Raw genomic sequence first — 10,510 nt, forward strand, 5'->3', positions numbered from 1 at the left:
ATTTCTCTCGTGGAAATATGCACATTATTTTTTCCTTTGGTAGGTGGTACAGTGCACTTGTGGCAAGTAAGCAAGCTAGAAGACTGGCACTCTTGCTGGGTATCCAGTTAGCAACACATTAACAAGAGAAGTCTGAGTAAAAAGTAAGTTACTTTCCCTAGTAACTAGTTACTTTGAAAGTAACGAGTAACTTGAAGTAACTGAGTTACTTTTGATGGAAGTAACTAGTAATGTAACTAAGTTACTAATTTAAAGTAACTTACCCAACACTGAGTATTTGTCAAACCTAACCTCCTCCCAAATTTTGTAGGTGTTTTGCTATGTGGGCCAGGAATCAGAGACACTCTACTGAAGTTAAAGAAGTGTTGTTTGCCCTAAATGATGAAAGTAAATGCTTAATATTTAGCTAAATAAAAATCAAAGGTGATTTAAAGCTATACCTCATATCAGTCAAAGCATTCATGTACAAAAATCTGTATTTTTCCATAGATATATCTCCCCAAATGCATTCATATCTCCGCTTTGAGTAACACTTTCTAGTGGAAGCAGTTTCATTTGGCTATGGTTTAGTCTTAAAAACTACAGTTCACTGTGTGACATAGAAAGAAGAAAGCTAATGCTTCCGTTTTCCATCGTGAACACAAGCAGTGTTGACTCATCCCCTTCCATTTTCTGGGTATATATACAGTACAGGAGAAACTATATTATTACCAGCAAATTCAGCAATGTGTTGTGTCACAGTAATTACATTGTACATGGCTTTTTTTCTTGTTTTAATGGAGGCCAGGCTTCTTTCAAGAGGTGAAATTAGATTCTTCAGAAGTAGATTAAATTTGATGATCATGTCATGCAGTTCCTAAATTATACCAAATGAAAATTCAGTCTAAGATGTAATGATTTTTTTAGCCAAACTTTAATTAAACTGATAATATACAGTAGAGCAGGGCGATATGACCAGAAATATTTATCACGATATACATTTGAAAATTTGTGATAACGATATAACTGATGATATAATTGACACTAGACAAAATACTTTACAACTCCACAACTTTATTAGTGCAAAAACAACAAAAAAAAACATCAGTGTATTTTCACTTAAACAAGCAGCTGTTTTTATGTGCATTAAAGTTATATAAAAATGTAACAGTGCAAATTCCTTGCTGACAGTTTAACCAAAAGGCATTTCCAGTGGAAACTGGCCGACATATCCTCAGCATAACCATGTATAATAGCCACAAAACTTAAAAAGAGCTTATACACACACAATACGGTAATATTATGTTGAAGCACAGTACGTATCACTCCGCGAGGCTCCTGCCTGCGATAGCCGTAATGCTCCAACAATCCATGAAGCAGAGCAGTTTCGTAGCTTAGCAAAGTCGTGCTGAAACATTTGACAGATTTTCGAGCGCCGTGTACCACACAAAATTGTTTTGAGGTCAGTGAACACAACCAGAATTCATACATAAGGCACACAGGATTCTGTCGATTTTCAGAAAAATCAAAGGATTGATTTTAAGTGTGCCGTATTTTCCAAACAACACGGTAATAATGACGGCCCGCTAGCATGCTCTACCAAAAATAGTGCTTTGTTGTGTATCTGACGGACGAAAGCTAAACCAGTTCCACACCACTGAAGTTGCAGCATTTTTACAAACCAATTCTGGTTTGTACAAACTTTCGCCCTTCTCATTCTGCGTTGCCGTCATGCTTTTTCTGCCATGTGCGTATGAAAACAAAGGCACTGCGCATGCACGTTTTACCCATATTCTATCGCGAAATTTCATTTTCTTATCGTTGCCCAACATTATACCGGTATTACTGTGAACGGTATGATATGGCCCAGCCCTAATATACAGTGCACTTGGTGAGTTGCAATATCAGGAGAGGGACACACTTATTAATGTAACACGATCCGCCCCACATAATGCAAAAAACCCCGCCAAAATGACACAGCCACAAAATACTAATACTGATAAGACAGAGAGACACATCATCTATATCATTCCCAGCTACAAGTATGAAGAAAAAAAGCTTGTCTATATCTTCCCCTGACAAACACTGGCTGATGAAGTCTATGCAAATATATATTTCTGTTACCTCCAAATTAAAATAAAAACAACTGTTAGAAATACTCTCGAACTGTTTTCTCTCAATTTAAATTAATGATGTATCTATGTAGCCCCCCACATATACATCGTCGCAAGCCTGACCTTGTGTTTGTGTGCTTATGTAGCCCACATGTCTGAGTCGTAAAGGCCAGTTAAATGTGGCAATGCTGACATGAAACTATATTGAGGCAAATTAAATTTCAGATGACTCTAATGCAATATTGTTTCAATGCATTCATGGTTGTAAATTCCAAAATGTTCAGCATGTGACAGGGATGGGGGGGAAAAACCCCAATCTGTAGTGATGTAATGGTCTAGGCATTGCTCTATATCAGTTGGATGAATGAAGGGACAGGGCTATTAATGCAGAGTCATAATCAATAGCTTAAGTCATCATCAACAAAAACAAAAATGCCAAACCTTACAAGTGATTTACAACTGAGTTACTTTTCCATATGTGCAGTATATCTCAAGTATTTCTCTTTCTTTCTTTCTTTCTTTCTTTCTTTCTTTCTTTCTTTCTTTTTTTAAAGGGGGTCAACGGAGAAGGAAGTGAGGTCAGGGATTGGTGAATCATGTGCCAAAACTGTAACAAACAAGGATCAAATTTTGGCCTAGTGATGCAACAAAATATAGAAAATAGAAAGGAATTTCTGAAATATTTATACGATTTCCAGTTTAAAAGATTTATATTCACTCAGCAAGCCAAAGAAAACTTAGAAGGGGAAGAGAAGGGATAGTGTGCATTCATCCTTCCTGGACAATTGCTGAGTAATATCCTTAACATCAAGCTGCTGTGAACTACATTTATAGACTCATGTGAGCACATCAAGAAGAGTGGAGAAAAATACTATCGACAAAACAATAGTAAAACGAAAGTAAAAATTAAAGATTTATTTAAGAAATGAAGGCTGATATCATATTTCCGTATCTATGTCAACTACAGTGCAAAAAAGACTGTCATGGGGGAAGGTAGTGTTGAGGGTAGGACTCATTAGAACTCATCAGAACTCATTATAATAGATAAATGACTTTAACATCAAATAACAGCAGTAAGAAACCCTGCAGATTTCAGTGTTGTGTTTTCTCTACGAGCTCAGCAGAGAAAACACAGTTAGTCTCATTTTTCAAAAATAATAGCAGTTTTAATGATTACTGTACCTGTGTTATTATTCCCAAAATCAGGTATCTATGGCTGGTAGCCTTACATTTTAATGTCTAACTCATATTAGATTTATACCACTATGAATACACTGAAATATGCCTGCACTGATAAAATTAAGAGTAGATAAGATTATTATGTTAGACAAGTTAAATACATTTTTCTTTTTTTATAGTAAAACTGGTGTTTTAATCTGTGTCACAATGTTTTGATTAGTCACAATCAAACAGGCAAGACTTGGAATATACACCTAAAATCTATTTTAGTCTGTTAGGAGTTCATTAGGTTTGTTTGCTGGTCATTCACTGTTACAGTGCCAATAAACAAACTGTAAAGGTTGTCTTTTACTGGATGGTTATTAAAGATAATGATTTACAGCAGTGTGCAAAAGTCTTATTAAGCTACCACTCATTTCTTTGTTGTAAAAATGTGTGATAATTGGTTACTAATGTTTATCTAACAGGCCTGGATATTGTATGGCTTTAGGTCATGAGTAAAAGTGTCTGACTGAAAATATGACTGACTGCATTTAGTTTTGATTATTATTTTTGAGAGTTTTATATTTACACACAAACTCCAGTTAGTATTTAGCGTTCAAAACAGCTCTAACCACCTTTTCATGTAGCAGAAGTGCTAAATTGGGTCTAGCTAGAGAGTACACTTGGATGAGAAGCTCCAATTCACACAACTTTTCAATGCTAGTCCACCACTACGGACACAATTAGCTGTCAATTGCTGCAACTAATTTGCCAACTTCATTTCATGGATCATGGTAAATCATGAAACCACATCAGTAATAACTGGTATTTGCTATAATGGACTTGAGAATAACTGCCGTGAAATTTGAGGAAAAATGAGTTGTTAATTTCTCATTTGGTGATGGGCAGTATCAGGACTTCTTTGCTGTGGGTGGAGAAGCTTTCTTGGGCAGCATGAGTCACTCTTGGATGCAAGTCATCCACTGCATGACAAGCTTTTACTGCAGGCAAGTAAGGTAAAATGACTCCTGCTAGCCACATTTAAGTCTACCCCCTGCTTGTGTGTATGTGTGGATGAGAGAAATGGGGAGAGACTATTTAAAAATGACCAAACAAACCAATCAATATGTTATTTGAAAATATAGAGTTTTGAACCTTAAACTTTTCAGCTTAGCATTTAACAGTAATGCATCCTGGAATATGTTCCGGATGCAGTCTTTCATGAGCCCTAAAACGCTCCTAAAAGCTTCACTGAGTAAAATCATATCCCTGTTTTCAACCTGAAAACTCATAAATCCATATTCGTAATGCATGGAGACTTCTCAGCTTCAATACTCACCAATAATCTGGTTGAATATATATTTTAAAAAGTGATTTTTGATTACCATTGTCAGCATGACAGAAGATGTGCAGTAGAATCAAATAAAATGTGAGCCACAGTTCTGCACCTGTTTTTCAATAAGCAGCGGTAACAGCCTGCCTTGCCTAAGTGCTGCAAAGGAATTATAAATGAAACAGAAGCAGAAGGTCTACCCAAGGTGGGGTAATTTGATTTATCTTTTATTATTTTTCCATCCTCTGGCGTTATCGTGGTTTCTTCTCTGAAATGGGAAATGTGATAAATATTGATGTCCTTTACAGGAAATGTAGGCAGGCATATGCGAGATGCAGGTCTTGGCCTATCTATCACATGTTTTCCTATGGAGAGTGTGGATATTTCTGTAAACTGACCCTCTGCCAAAAGAGCCTCAAAAGAGGTTTCCATGCTTTAAAAGCTCTTTCTGAGGCTTATTAGCTCATCCGCACACCTTCTCAGTCATCTATTGTCTCGGGCTTCCTGTCAGTCTTTCACCACTATATTCTCTCTCATTTGTTCTCTCCCTTTTTCAACCTTCCACAAGCAGTCTTCTCTACCATTATACGTAAGCTTCCCCTGCACACGCTTTCTCTTGGTTACTCTCACCTCTCCCTTCTAACAATAGCTCCTCTCCGTTCAGAGTTTATAGACACAAGAGTAAAAGTGGAACAGTGAAAAGATTAAAAAAAGAAGAGCCTCATCCAGCCTATAGAAGGGTCCAAAACAGCTGCCTCAGCTTTGCTGATGCTTACACAGGATTTCCAGTTGTGATTAGCTTAATGTAATGCTAAAGATAATTTATAACCAACACAGAAAAAAGTCATACATGGACATCTGCAAGTGAATCATTTAAATGAATGCTTGATCACTTTTTAAGTCTTAGATATTGCATAAAGGTAATCAGGTAAATCAACATGCCACAAAGCCCCCCCTCCCAATCCACCATGCATGCACACAAACGCACACACGGACACACACAGACACACACAGACACACACACACACAAACATTGTTCACGCCAAGAATATCTTGACTAGAATATAGGTATGAAGGCAAACATCCAAAGAATCGAATCCAAGTCCTGCCCTGTTGTATCACACGTTCATTAGCAAACAGACATACATGTTGCATAAACAGAAAAAAAAAGGGGCCGCATACATGAGAATATATTTGAGTGCACTGAATGTGATGAATTTTTTACACTTAGAATGACAAACTGTCTTCTTCTTACTACAAAGTATTGTCCTGTCAGCATTTCTGAACAGCTAAAACTAATGCTATCACTCACAGTTTAGACCATGCAAACTTGTCTGGTTCTGAAAATAACAGCAGATCAATAGTAAGTATCAAGTGGAGCATTCCCCCCCCCCCCAAGCCTCTAACAGCACGAACAACACTGCTGGTGTCGGCACACATTTTTGTTCCCTGCTTCTTTTTCTACGCCTGCTCATACTACCTAGCTAGCCTATTTACATTTCACCTCCTCTCCATGCCCTCAATAGCTTTCTCTGCATCATTTAACTGCACCCCATTCCATAATCTGTGCTGCCTGCACCTGTCAATATGTTGTGAAAAGTAAATAAGGTATGAAGTGCAAGGAAAGGAGACAAATATGTGGAAAGAGAGTAAGTGGGAGAGAGGGAGACAGATCTCCTTACCAGAGCTCTAATGAAGAAAATCCAAAAATTACTTGTTTCATTCCACAGTGGCTGCTCATTAAATCCAGTATACTGGGGAAAGGGTTGAAGATTCCATCGAGATGCTGCCTCAAGAGGAGGAAAAATGAGATTCTTTAATGGAAAGATTCTGGAGAGATGTTAAAAATGTGGTAAATATGCATAAGGAGAAGGATCTGATATCCAAGTCTTGAGCACTTCACGAGTCCTTGCCGTCAGCTGCGAAGCCACATGTCTGCACACACTGACACATGCAGTTCACATGGGGAATCGCACACATACAAACACGTAGGGAGGGTGTATCCTGTGTAAGTCTCAGCTAGGCTGAAAGATTGGAGGAGAACGAAGGAGGGATAGAGACAGAGAAAGAGAGAGACGGAGAAAAGCAGGGAATCTGGAGAGGGGCAAGGTGGAGGGAGGAGCTGCAGCATGATGAGAGATTGAGAGAGGGGAGGGGAGCAAAGAGTCTCTCTATTCCTCCTTATTTCGCCCTCAATCTGAATTGCAGTGTGAGTTGCACAAATGTAACAGCAGGAGCTAATGAAATTATTTCACCATATCTCCATCTGAATACACTGTGGGTGATGTTAAACAACTAAATATGGGGATGAAAGTGAAAAGCATGGAAGCTGTTTTAATCAGATCTGTTTGTGCATCTGAGAGCTGAGTAATGTCCTTTGCTCCTGCTCAGAGCCGGACAGATGAACAAGCTGGAAAGATGGCTGAGAAAGATGAGAAAGAGAGGAGGCTGATGCAATGAATAGATAGGCAATATCTAAAACTGACTGGGTGGACTAGTGAATCAACAAACTCCATATCAACTAACTTTGCAAACAATTATTACAGCAGCTCAACTCACAGCATCTTCCAGCTCTCACTAGGATTTGCCGTTTATGACAGTAGATGCTGTTTGATTTATACTCATGCAGTGTATACAGTGCATAACATACAAAGCTTTAACAATCACAGAGAAAGGAGCAGGAGATTTGATCTGAGACTGCACAATTGGGTCAAAAATATGTCAGATATAATCAAATTTCAAGCATTGAGTTATATTGAATAAAGCAACCATCAGTATTCTTCAACGTGGTATTCCCGCTACCATCTTGAGATGAAAGTGAAATTGGGCATGATAAATTTATCTTTGGGTCATCGCCCTCACAGGAATGTGTCCTCCAGTATTGTCCAAACCACCACGTAGATTGCGAAATATTTCCGCCAACACATTCTTTGAAAAACGCAGCGGGCATCCCTCGACTGACATGACTCACTCTATACAATCCTACACTGATGATTCATGCTCTAAATCGGCGTACACTTCAAGGCAGGGGTTAAGAGTATGGGTGGCATAAGTGGTCAGGACACCCCACTGCGATGAGCTTACAGACAGGATTAAGAAGTAGTGGTGGATGGATGGAGGGCTTGTTGTAGAGCTCTGTCAAGATATCTCTCGCCTCAGTGGAGCCATGGATTTCAACTGAAGCATTTCAGCGGTCGAGGATCTTTGGTCGACCTTGCGCAATGAAAATGACTGATTTTTACAGCGCAATCTGAAAGAAGCTGATAAATACATGGTAGGAACAAATATAGAGATAAAAATGTGTTTTTTGTTGTCTTATCAAACTTCCATACTAAGATTTATTGATCTTAGTGGACACTTTGAGGTTTTTACCCATATAACACAATTTTTACTAGATTAGTTCTCCTAATTATGTTGCAGGAGAAAATGTGGAAGTTACTATGTTTAAGATTAGACTATATTATAACTATTTACTTTTTATATTTATATAATATGTGTGTACCTTTTATATTTATTCTTCATATGAGAGATTTTAATTGAAAGGTTTCAGTTCTTCCTGTTAACTAAACTGTTACACTTAATCATACTTTTGCAGCAGTAAAGCCTGTTATCCTTCTTCTAGTTTATAGACACCTACAGAAACAGCTCTGTGAGCCACTAGGGGCAGTAGTGCTTTTAGCTTATAGCTGCCAGCATGCTCACAAGTACAGTTACGATACTAAGATTTAGTATCTTGACATGTTAACAGTTGCTAGTTATTACAAACCACAGCTAAGGCTAATTTGTGGAAGTTAGTATTGCAGGTCTTCAATAAAAAAAAGTCAGTATTTAAAAAAATGTTTGTTTAGGAACAGGGGAAGGTAATCCAGATGCACAGACTGAATATGTTAAATAATGCTCTGGATATTCATGGTTGTATTACACATAAAATTTTATTTAGCACACAAATCACCACACGCCTGCCGCCGCAGAGCCTGCCATCATGGCTCCACGGCCTTTGCTAGACAACTGCACACATTGTTGCAGACTTGGATGTATGTGTAATATTAACAAAAGGCTCTGCTATTGAAGGAGCTAAAGTGCAATGAGCCTTTAATGTAGGTAATGTTGTGTCACCGTGTTACTCACTAGAATAGCTGTAGAGAACAAGCCCAACAGACATTAATGTCAGGATTACATTTAAAGGTCATGATAACCAGCAGAGACCCCACCACCAACCCCTGACTTCTATACTGCTTTGTTATAGGCTGGATTTAATTTTCCTTCTGCAGCTCAGAACACTGCTTGTGAGCATAGCATTCTCCTCTTCTTTACTGTGTCTAATGTAAAGACCGAAGAAAACAATAAGTGACCCGACCCATCAGCAAGCACTTTGGAAAGGTGGGAAGAAAAAAAACCTTTTAACAGGAAGAAACCTCTGGCAGAACCGAACAGTTGGGGGTGAGGAGAAAGAGAAAAGAAGAAAGACGGCATAGGGAGACAGGACAAAGCACAGACTAAAGGAGAGAGAAAACAAAAATGTAATGACATGCTTCAGTGGTATATAAACATGTGGGGAATGAAAAGAGGTGAGTGGAAAAGTGCTCAGTACAGCACGTGTAGTCCTGCAGCACTAACTATAAGGTTTATCAAAAAGCAACGTTTTGATTCTAATCTCTTTGTTATGCCTTCTTTTTATTGATTGATATGTGATGAATATATAACATCTGTTTTAAAAAGGCAAAGCACATAAGGGATTCAGCTGCCACAGCAAGCGACACTTGTGTAACACAAGGGTGTGTCCAACACAGTACAATTTCCATTTAAATAACATTTTGTCAGGGCTGAACATGGCCCTGTTGTCATGATTGTGTGACCATGTAAAGCCTACGCTTGGCTGATACTTCCCTGACTCTCAGCTTAGCTTTTGGTAGAAGTGATGATTTTATCAGTACATGGAAATCAAAAGAAAGCATCTGGCAAAGTGCTCGCTCATCTTCTGATTTATGCGTTTGAAATCAATCCTCATTTTGATATTTATTGGCTGTTTTTCTGCTGTGGGTTGTCTAAATTTTAAATGGATACAATTCACCTGGTACAAATAGGTGTTCATTATTTAAGGAATAGTATATATATTATGATGGCGTGATGTCACTGGTTTTCACTGGTTTCCTCTTTGTAGTTGTTGTGTATTTTGGGTTATAACAGGACCCGTAGCGGTCATGCCCAGATGCATTATGGGAAAGAAGCTTTAGGCTGTCGCTCGGGCTAGCTCCATGTTAAGTTATGCCGTTATAATAAATACCTCAAGTTACGTCGTGGTCCGAGTATCATTGTTATACTAGTAACCCGGAGTGAAGATATAACAAAAGTGGCGACGAGGACGTCTGGACCGACGCTGCAGTCCGCTTGGAGTTTTACACTTTTTTTTTTTTTTTTTTCTCAGCGAAACGGGGAGGAATGTACAGCGGACAGGACGACGAAGGCAGACTCCGTAAGTGACGTTAACCAAAACATAAACGGGTAAAAGAGACGTTACGAAAAGGAACAGTTGTGAGGGGAAGAGTGCCATTCAACCAGGAGCCGAGTAATGGCTGGAGTTACTGGCCCTATCGGTCCCTTCGACGAAAGCACGGAGCAATGGAGCTCATATACGGAGCGTTTTGGATATTTCGTTGCGGCTAACGACATACAGGATGCTAAACTGGTGCCCATTTTTTTGAGTGTGATAGGCCCAAAGACTTTTACCCTGCTAAGGAGCCTGCTACAGCCAGCAAAGCCAGGCAATAAAAGTTTCACAGAGATCGTGGACACACTGACCAAACACTTCTCGCCCAAGCCCCTCGTGATCGCTGAACGGTTCAGGTTTCACAAGCGAAACCAAGAAGAGGGTGAGTCTGTCACAATGTTCGTTGCATCGTTACGCAAATTCGCTGAACACTGT

General features: G+C 38.9%; 1 protein-coding gene across 1 annotated transcript in view; it reads right to left on the reverse strand.

Moving 5' to 3' along the window:
* Positions 1-6,677, reverse strand: part of lingo1a (leucine rich repeat and Ig domain containing 1a) — a 129,303-nt gene extending 122,626 nt beyond the window's left edge. The window contains exon 1 of the mRNA XM_084934029.1: positions 6,270-6,677. The gene's annotated coding sequence lies outside the window, so the exon portion shown is untranslated. The remainder of the gene's footprint in view (positions 1-6,269) is intronic.
* Between the last annotated feature and the right edge of the window lie 3,833 nt (positions 6,678-10,510).

The sequence above is a fragment of the Perissodus microlepis genome, chromosome 7 (genome assembly GCF_051167445.1).
Source record: "Perissodus microlepis isolate ML-2025 ecotype Zambia chromosome 7, ASM5116744v1, whole genome shotgun sequence".
Classification (NCBI taxonomy): Eukaryota; Metazoa; Chordata; class Actinopteri; order Cichliformes; family Cichlidae; genus Perissodus; species Perissodus microlepis.